At 35.1% G+C, this 10278-nt stretch overlaps 1 long non-coding RNA gene across 1 annotated transcript; it reads left to right on the top strand.

Moving 5' to 3' along the window:
• The first annotated feature begins 1563 nt into the window (after window positions 1-1563).
• Window positions 1564-8352, top strand: LOC145136889 (uncharacterized). Its single transcript, XR_013720759.1, has 3 exons — window positions 1564-1662; window positions 2375-2437; window positions 8275-8352. It is a non-coding gene; the product is annotated as an uncharacterized LOC145136889 (long non-coding RNA).
• The last annotated feature ends 1926 nt before the right edge of the window (window positions 8353-10278 follow it).

The raw sequence follows: 10278 nt of genomic DNA on the forward strand, positions 1-10278 counted from the left end.
CAACAATATTCCATGTTGGAATCTGACTCAAAAAAACCTGAGTCTAAGCATTGCATCATAAGATGAGAGGTCATTAGAACATGAACCATCAGTTTGTTACGGTAATCGATGTAATGAACTTATCTTTATTTAAGTCCGTTTAAGAAGGAGCATGAGTCTCCAATAAAGATTGATTTTGTAACTCGAAGGTTACGATTGAAAGTCCAACATAGGATAAACAGCGGGTGCAAGATTGCGCTCCGCCAATAGTAAATGAGTCCTAAAGTTAGATACTTATTTGAAAGGACATAAGATTTACGATTACCACCTAGGATGGAAAGGAAACGTACGGAGTCATTATACAAGCCTTGTTTTGTTGATGATTTCGGGACATAATAATCCTAAGGGGGGGATAATTGTAACACCCGCAGATTCGGGCTAGTCAAGCATTAACCAAAGTAATAGTTAGGGTCAACAATTGTAACCTATTTGACGTAATAAAGAAGAAGTATATGAATATTATGTGTTTCATGATTATTATAATATAATAAAATAGGAAAAATTAGCCGAATCGTCCGTAAATCGTAAAAATAAGTGCGCCAAAACATATATATATATATATATATATATATATATATATATATATATATATATATATATAGAAAGTACACGTCGTCCATATTCCGAAAATATAAATTTCGTCGAAATCTGAATCCGTATGAAGTAGATATGATTTTTTATAAGATATAAAAGTCAGTCGCGCACAAGGAATGCGTGACGTAAAAAGCTACCAAGAGAATGGTTGACTTTTAGCTAATGCCACCAAAAAGAAAATCGTAGTACTCTTTAAAATAAGAATTTTGAGAAAAAATAATGTCAAAAACGGAGTCCGTATGAGAGAGTTATGATTTTAGCAAAATCATTTAATTTTATAAAAATATGCATAAAAAAATATAAAGTCAAAATTAGCCGACGGAGTCTAAACGAAAGTTGTAAATCTCGTCGATAACAAAGCGTGGATAAAATCAAATTAAATAATATGGATAAGATTGTGGATAAGATCGAATTAAATAATGTGGATAAGATTGTGGATAAGATCGAATTATATAATGTGGATAAGATCGAATTAAATAATGTGGATAAGATTGTGAATAAGATCGAATTAAATGATTTGGATAAGATTTTATTATAAATGGTATATTGATTTTATTAATAAATAGTTAAGGGGCTATATTGTAACTTGAAGGATATATTGTGTTAATACAAGAATAACTGAGGGACCATAAATGTAACTATAATTTGTAAATTGCAAACCAACATACGTGTAAAAATATAAGAAAGGTCGTACATATTTTATTAATTAAAAATAACACGCGTTGTTTAAATATGTGATCGTACAATAAAAAGGCATTACATGTTTATTTAGAGGGACACGTGTTAACTCTTGAGATATCATGACAACAATGTCGATGATTAAGTCTTTAAATTGTACGGAGGATAATCAAATTTTGAGTATAAATAGGCAAACGATCAATAGTTTCTATAAAACAAATAAATATATCGTAAAGAAGTTTTGAGAGACCAGAGAGTATAAAAATAGATAAGGTTTAGGCAAGATAATAAGTTGGAAATCAGTGCTAAGCTTGATGCCACGACAATAGTTAGTCTGCACTAACTAGCCAAGTGAGTGGATAGTTACTTTCATCTTACACGTAGATATGAAGTATTTAATAATAATACGTTCTATATGTGCTTATTATCTGTGTTCCTGATATATATGCTAGATGAACGATTTATACATATTTTATTTGATTTAAACTGTATATGTATTTTATACCTATAAAATATTGGGTAAAGATGGGTAGATGAATGATGAGAGATGAAAGATGATATAGACAAACATTGGCAGTTATGGACTTAGTGACCTATAGATGAACATTGGCAGCTGTACCACAACTTGTAGGTGTTTTTGAACTACGTGTTCACCAGATGTACTCTAAAAATCCTGGCAGTTGCGCCTAAAGGATAATATTGGAAGTTTTGCCTAATAGAGAACATCATAATCCTGGCAGCTGCGCCTAATATAGAACGTCATAATCCTGACAGTTGCGCCTAAATGATAATACGGGCAGTTGTACCTAATAGATAACATTGGCAGCTGTGCATAGGCAATGATGGACTTTGTGCTTATTCTTTAGGTTAATCCTTAGGAATGAATGAGTGAATGATAGATGATTCTTAGGGTAGAACCTTAAGAAATAAAGAAGATAATGGGGATGGGTAATTGGGTTAATTGTTTGATGATGAAACATAATAACTTTATTATTGTGGGTTGAAAACCCTATGTACTCACTAGGTTTCCCAACCTGACCCACTCAGTTTATTTGTATCACAGGTGTCGATACGAAGCCACATTACACCAAGAGATGAAAGATGTAGATCACTAGTGTAAATGAATGTAAGTTGTGTTTATGCTTATGTTTCTGTATTGACGATGACATCCTAAAGTTTTAATATACACAAAATACATTTCTTCGAAAATGCTTTGATAATATATTTATCATGTTTTTTTTGGAACAAATTCCGCAACATATTTCTTTAAAAATATACTCTGATTTTCAAATAAAGCATAAACAAATTGGTTTTTTCTGTCCGTGAATTTGGGGATGTCACATAAAAGACCATTTTACCCATCCCATATTCGTCCAATAATCCATGGCCTAAGCTCTAAAAGGCCCAAAATGAACTTCTCAGGAGTACGCCCCACGTACTAGAAGCGTACGCCCTGCGTACTGTCCACCACTGCACAATGTACAAGTCACTGAAGCGTAACTCGAGGAATCCATACATTACATTGAGCATACTCCTACGTACGCCCAACGTACTCATCAAAGGGACAAAACTCATATTAAGATCTTAATGGTTAAGACCAAAATGTACCAACATTAAGTCATAAAGTTCCTAACTATATAACTTTGCATGGCTTAATGGGGTCCAAACCACAATCCAAGCTTCCTAACTTCTTAAAAAGGTCACAAATTCTTGCATGAGAGGATAATACTCCTCAAGATCCAAACTTTATGACCTAATGACCTCAAAAAAGACCAAATATAAGGCTCAAAGGTTCTGGAGTAACTTCTACTCACAAGAACCACAATCTTAGGACCAAAGCATAACAATACCACCCAAACTAGATCTACAAGATAAGTCATCAAGGTTAAGACTTTATACCTCTAGAAGATATATCAAGATGTACAAATTTTGGATCCACAAGTTCCTAGCTAACCAACACTTCTCCAGTGAGCTCCTTCCTCTTTAATGTGTACCAAAAACACTCCAAATCACTTAAAAGCCGCAAGAATGATAAAATGAAGGCTAGGGTTACAATTTTAGAGTTAAGGTTGATAGAGGCTGAAGATAATAGGGTTTGCTCATACGTTAAGGCTTTTAAATAGAGTCCAGGACCCTAAATTAGGGTTTGCACCTGACCGGAGTACGCCCAACGTACTCCTGGTACGCCCAACATAATCCAAGGTCCCTCCACGATCAACCATCCTAGTATGCCAGGCGCACTCCCTCTAAGCCCAGTGTACTAGGCTTAGCCCTAAAACCACCAAACATCTAAAGGCCATAATTTCTTCATTTTAAGCCCGATTTCGACGAAACTTATATCCACGGAAAGCTAATGAGAAACTATATAATCCTATCATCTCTCATTAGCCTTAGAACTTTCCGAACTGAAATCTAAAATTCATAAAAGGCTCGAACTATCACTTTACAATTGTACCTTTGGGCTTCAAAGTACAAACCAAACTCTTGGATCACATAATCTACATTACCCAGATCCGAATGGGTCTAAACCTCTCTTTCCCAAAGACTGAAGCCTTATGACACTTGATCTTCTGGTCACGACCCTGAATTATGAAACGACTCGAAACAGGGTGTTGCACTAAGAGGCCCAAGATTGTTGACTCAAGATCGTGGGGCCATCAAGGCCAGAGTATTGTGCCAAGCGTTGGAAAAATCATGAGTGCGGTTGTTGAAATAAATGAGGGGTTATTTTAGATGTGGCCATTCAGACCATTTCAGCAGAGATTGCCCTCATAGAGCATGTATATGCTTCCTCTGCAATCAGATCGGCCATAAAAAGGCCGATTGTCCGAGGCTAATAAGAGGGGCAGTGGCGGCGCTTGCGCCAACCACTTTGAGGGTCACTGATGGCCGTCAGGGCAAGGTAGAGACACCTCTAATGAAGAGAAGGGTATTCCAGTTGATGGCCAAGGAGGCGCGGGCAACACCTGATGTGGTTACTGATATGTATCTTTACCATATCTTTTACTGCTTTCATTAGTTATTCTTATGTTTTATTGATCATGTATAGGGACATTCTTAGTCAATGGTATGACCTCTCATGTCCTTTTTGATTCAGGGACTACCCGATCTTTTGTATTTCTTGCATTCAGCTAGAGGTTTAGTGACACTCTAGGGGACTCTAGATTACCCTTTGGAGGTGGAGGTCGCTGATGATCATTCATTCAGTGCTTCGAGGGTTTATCCATACTATATCCTAAATATGTTCAGCGAGAGATATTCTATCGATTTAGTTCTGATTCCTCTGCGAGGTTCGAATGTTATTGTGGGTATGGATTGGATGGGCCCCAATAGGGCAATGATTGATTGTGAGCACCAGTTGGTGAGAGTTCGAACCTTAAGTGGGGAGAACTGGTTATTCATGGTAAGGGTGCTCAGCATGGAACGACTCTTTGTTCATCTGCGAGAGCTAAGAGATAACTTTAACATGGATGTTCTGGTTTTTATCCTATATGATGGGCACTCGAGTTGAGGGGGTGACGGTCGTGGGTGATGTGCTTATAGTTTGAGAGTTCCCTGATGTGTTTTCTAAGGAATTACCAGGAGTTCCTTCTGAGAGGCAGGTGGAGTTTCGGATCGATTTGATTCCCGACGCGACACCCATAGCCAAGGCGTTATATCGTTTAACACCTCCGGAGATGGAGGAGTTGTCTACGCAGCCTCAGGAGTTATTAGATAACGGGTTTATCAGGCCGTGTATTTTTTCGTGGGGAGCATCGATCCTGTTCGTGAAAAATAATGATGGATCACACATTATGTGCCTTGATTACCGAGACTTGTAAGTTAACGGTGAAGAACCGTTACCCACTCCCGAGTATAGATGACTTATTTGACCAGCTTCAAGGTGAAATTAAGGTTTAGGGATTCATAATTTCCCAAGAAATCATCCAATGAAGCTATTTTGAGAGAGAGAGAGAGAGAGAGAGAGAGATGGGGGGAGGGAGGGAGATAAGTAGTAAGAAAGAAGGAAACTTTTGTCTTTCGATTTTGTAGTTTAAGGTAATACCACAATCCTTCATGCATTTGTGATGTAGAACTAAACATTGGTTGCAATAAATGGTTTAATATGATATTAATCTATGATATATTTGTGAGTTTTCATTTTTCTTCGGGATTAATAAAATATCATGATCATCCCTCAGAAATGAAACCGTGAAAATTATGTTTACTGTTGACAAATTATACGAATAGTAGCCTTAGAATGCTATTTTATATGAAAGGTTATACATACTAAAAATGGAAAGATAAAACAAGCCAAATAGATGACCAAGATTTTAAAATTGGTTAACCATATTTTGAAGTCATTCGAGTTGACACAAAATTTTATAGGCGATTGACATGTTTCGTCGATTGGGCTCAATCTTGTTTTTATTTATTCCAATAACGAATATTTCGTTGGTTTTAGCCTAATTTAGTTGGAAATATATTATTAATACCTAATTATTTATATTAATTACTTAGGTGTTTTTTTAGTTTTGTTTACCTACAAAACTATTAAAAGGAATTATGTTGTGTCTTTCTTGATGTTGCTAGCTACGTTGTCTTTTTTGATGTCACGGTTTTATGTATAGCTTGTTATGGGTCACTTATAGGATGCGGTAACAACCATTTACCATTATATATGAGTCTTCACACACACACACACACAATGTTTTCAATGGTATTACCATTATGGGATCCAGTACAAGCACATATGTGTATTTTTTCTTAGAGTCCTTTTGAGGATTTAATATGGGTGTAGAATTTTTTGTTGTTTCCTTTTTTTGATCCTATATATCCTTATATGATTCGACACAAGTGAAAATATTTATCAAGTTTCCTTGGGAGGTATTATATGTATGTCTTAGATTCAATATGAGAATAAATTGCATAGAATTTCCATGGTAAGATTATTTTTCTTGGACTCGCTATGTGCACATATACATATTATTTAAATTGTGGTTTTATCCCATGTAAACTTATGTTAGGACTAGAATATGTTTAGTGATGATGATAACTTGTAGTTTTTTCTTCATGTTAAAACTACTACCTTATAAATATAGAAAAATATGTGCTAATACCACATATTGAGACATTTTGTTATAATACTTACCTTATAACTTTTCTAAGTGTTTACAAGAAGAGAGCATAGCTTGCACTTAACACATTTTATAATTTCTGTTACTCAAAAGTCAAAACTAGGAATAATTATATGTATTGGTGATGAGAGGTATAAAACATCAATAACTAGTTTTTCCATTCGCTCTAGTATAGTTCCTTATATGTCGAGAACTCGAGCATATTCTATGTATTAAATACATGAAGTACACAAACTATGTATTATCAGTGTTACAAAGAAGACAACATATGACAATGAAAAAATACGAAGATAGTTGATTAGTTTCTTGTAAGTCAAAATCTTCATCAGCTTCCTATTTATCTAATGTTGGCACAATGTCTTTTATGTCAAGCTATTTGGATAGATTCAAGTGACATTGGTGTAAGATCAAGCATTAAATGTAACATATCTTTCAGACGATCTACTATACAAAAATAACATGGTTTAAATGTAAAGCCTACAAAACAAATGATTATTTCAACTTTAACAAACATAAGTTTTCTAAGCAAGACAAAAAATTATTTTTTTTACTAACCATAAAGTACTTTTCACAAAACCTATGGTTACACGATTCTTTTCCCATTAAATGATGTAACATCCAGATTTTCAGGTATTATTTTGTAGAGTTCTCTTATGTTTAAATGTAGATTTGGGAGTTCTTGGTTTGGCCAGTGGGTTGATTGCCATGACGTGGTGCTAACGCGTCACTACGACATGGTGGTTAAATGAGGCCACAGCATAGCGTCGCTATGAGCAAAAAACATAAGGAATTTGGGAGCTATGGTTTTATCCACCCTGGTATCACCACAAAAATATCCCATCAACCCTAGTTTCTTCTTCTCTTGCTTTTGAGCTCATTTTTGTGTTCTTGGTGGTCTTTGAAGGAAGAATTAAAGGATTGCGGAGATAGAGGTCAGCAAGAAAGCTTCACCCCAGCCTCTTGTGCACCTTCTGGACCCTTATAAGTGTTCAAGTTCCTTGCTTGATGGTTGTGACTTAATGGATCTAGCATTTTATGACATTTTGGGTCTTGTTTTGGTTTTGGTTGGAGTTCATGGATGAAATCTAGATAAAGCTTACAACTTTATCAACCTTGAGTGTCTCTAGAGTGTTCTATCTTTCAGATTTATAACTTATGTGGGATTTGGATCCATGCATGAGATGAAGGTCACATTTCTCACCATTTTAACCTAGTTTTGGAAGGACATATATTGGACATGCATGTCCATAAAGTTTGGATTTTTATGGATAACTAGGGTGCTATGAAGCTTCTTGGAAAGATTAAATCAAGGGCTTAGAAGATTAAGAACTTAGTAATGAAATGGATCTGCTAGTATCCCCACGACATGGCCAGCCGATGACCATGGCACGGAGAGTAGATCCATCGCGATGTCTGACGGAGCCAGACCACGGCGTGGTAAGGGTTTTGCCACAGCGTGGTGGTCTGTTGGGTTGACGTTGACCAAGTTGAAGTTTTTTGATAGTTTTAGAAATTCAACTAAGGCTTGACCTTTTCTTTTACATTAGTTGGCGTGTAGTACCAGCTTCCCGATCTTGTGATCTGTGGTGTAGTCTACTTTGATTAGCAAAGGTGAGTATTCTTATTATACAGTGAAAAATGATATATTGTCTTTGTGACTCGTCCATGTGTATTGGGTGGGACCTGTTATGTATGTTGGGCGGGAACTGATATTCATGTTGGGCAGGGCCCGTTGTGCAGGTTTGGTGGGGACCGTTATGTATGATGGGGGGACCCATATTGGTATGGGTATCTTGGGGAAACTTACTAAGCTTCATGCTTACAATTTAAAGTTTTAGTGTTTCAGGTACTTGTAGCAGCAAGGGGAAAGAGTCGACTTGATTGTACTGCATCCACCGATGGTTTCCACACTTTATGATTTTGGGATTACTTTGATGTTTTTATGAAAACTGCAAAACTCATGTTTTGGATTATTTGACTTATGATGTTTATTGAATGGTTTTTGGTACTTTAAAAATGAAAATTTTTCCTAGTATTTTTGGGATGTTACAAGTTGGTATCAGAGCACGGTGTAACGTCCTAATAACCATAGTAAAATTTTTTATTTTTAAAAAGAGATAAAAATTATGTTTCCATTCAATCCAAGTCACCAAAAACATAGTTTTACAATCATATCAAATTATAGTAATAAAATCGGAGTAACTTTCAAAACATGACAACAACTGGATGATGTGTACAATTGATATGGCCTTATTTAACTATATATTTTAGGCCATTATCTTAATATATTGGATTAAAATGTTATATTTTATGATATATATGATACTTAATATGCTTGAAAATGTTCAATTACAGTTAAAATGGGAGTTGGGATGCAAAAGGAGGAGAACGGAGCTGAAAAAGACACAAAAAGGATGTTCTTGGCAGCTTAACCCCTCGTTAGTATTTGGGCCATGTCTCATGACTCGTAACCCTAGACAAAATTTCGGAAGACTTTCGTGTTTGTGTCAAAATGTGAAATCCAACCACCACGACGTGGTAAATGGAAACTTCGCGATCGTTAAGCTGTCTTGGAGAATACGGGATATCCGTGAAAACCACGACGTGGTGCCTCTTAACCACGTTGTGGTGACCAGAATTTGGTAAGTATATATATTCCCGATATTAGGTTGTTTCCAGGAGGTGTAGGCCTTAGGGCATCAATTATTCACAAGGAAAACCCCTCCAAGGGTCGATTTTAAAGCTAGAGATTCAACTGGAGTAAGGATTTGAAGATTCAAGCGCTATTGTATCGAGATTTCACTTCGGGTTTGCTTGATGAACACGTCTTACATTCTTTTGGTGGTGTTTTTATGCTTTAGTTTACTGAAAATGGTGTGAAAATCTTTACTTTCACTAGATATTGATGAACCCTTGTTGATATGCTTTGATTTCGTTAGTAGGATTAACTGAATTTGGTTTTTCCTTATGTTCGATTGATTGCTTTACCTTCCAGTTAAAGTTATCATTTTTATTATTTATTGTTGAGTATTATTAGGATTAGATGATCATTCTATCTTGATGTACTTGAAACTTATGAATCTATGATCATTAGGTTTGTATGACTAGGACTTTGATCATAAGCCTAGGGTTAGATAATATTAATCAGTGACTTTGATTGTGTTAAAGAGCATTAGATATTCATGATATGCTTAGATTGATTGTCATGATCATTGACAAGAAATCACTAGATCATATCGTTCATAGTTCGAATGTATTTAATTATTTATGTGTTCACTAATTGCATGATCATTGTGTTAGTTGTTCATTAATTATTAGTACTAGGAAATCCTATCAAGATAACTAGCCATATTACAATTCGGTAATCAATTCATTAATCCATTGCACTTATAATAAATCAAACATAAAAACTTGGGGGATTCGTATTCTAGTGGAAGTACTTCTTATTTATTGTTCCTATTTAGTTATTTACTTTCATCTGATTAATAGAGCATTAAAACTAGCTTAAATTAGTTTACAGAAAAATCTCATCATTACTTTTCATACTTATTAATTTAATTAGCATTTGAATCATTTGATGTAAGCCATAACGTTCCCTGTGTTCGACACATTTTCTTAGCTTAAACTATATTACTTCACGACTAGGTACATTGCCTATTTGTGTTTAAGACTAGTTGAGATTAGATAGGACTTTATAAATAAAAAAACTAGTGCAAATAAATAACACACCAAGTTTTTGGCGCCATTGTCGGGGAACGGTTGCGTTTAGTTCATATTTTTTATTTTGTTGATTAAATTTTGTTTATAGTTTAGTTTTTATTTTTTATTTTTTTAAAATTTTTATTTAAAT

Source organism: Lactuca virosa, chromosome 9 (assembly GCF_052849685.1).
Source record: "Lactuca virosa cultivar CGN04683 chromosome 9, Lactuca_virosa_CGN04683_v6, whole genome shotgun sequence".
In the NCBI taxonomy this organism is placed as follows: Eukaryota; Viridiplantae; Streptophyta; class Magnoliopsida; order Asterales; family Asteraceae; genus Lactuca; species Lactuca virosa.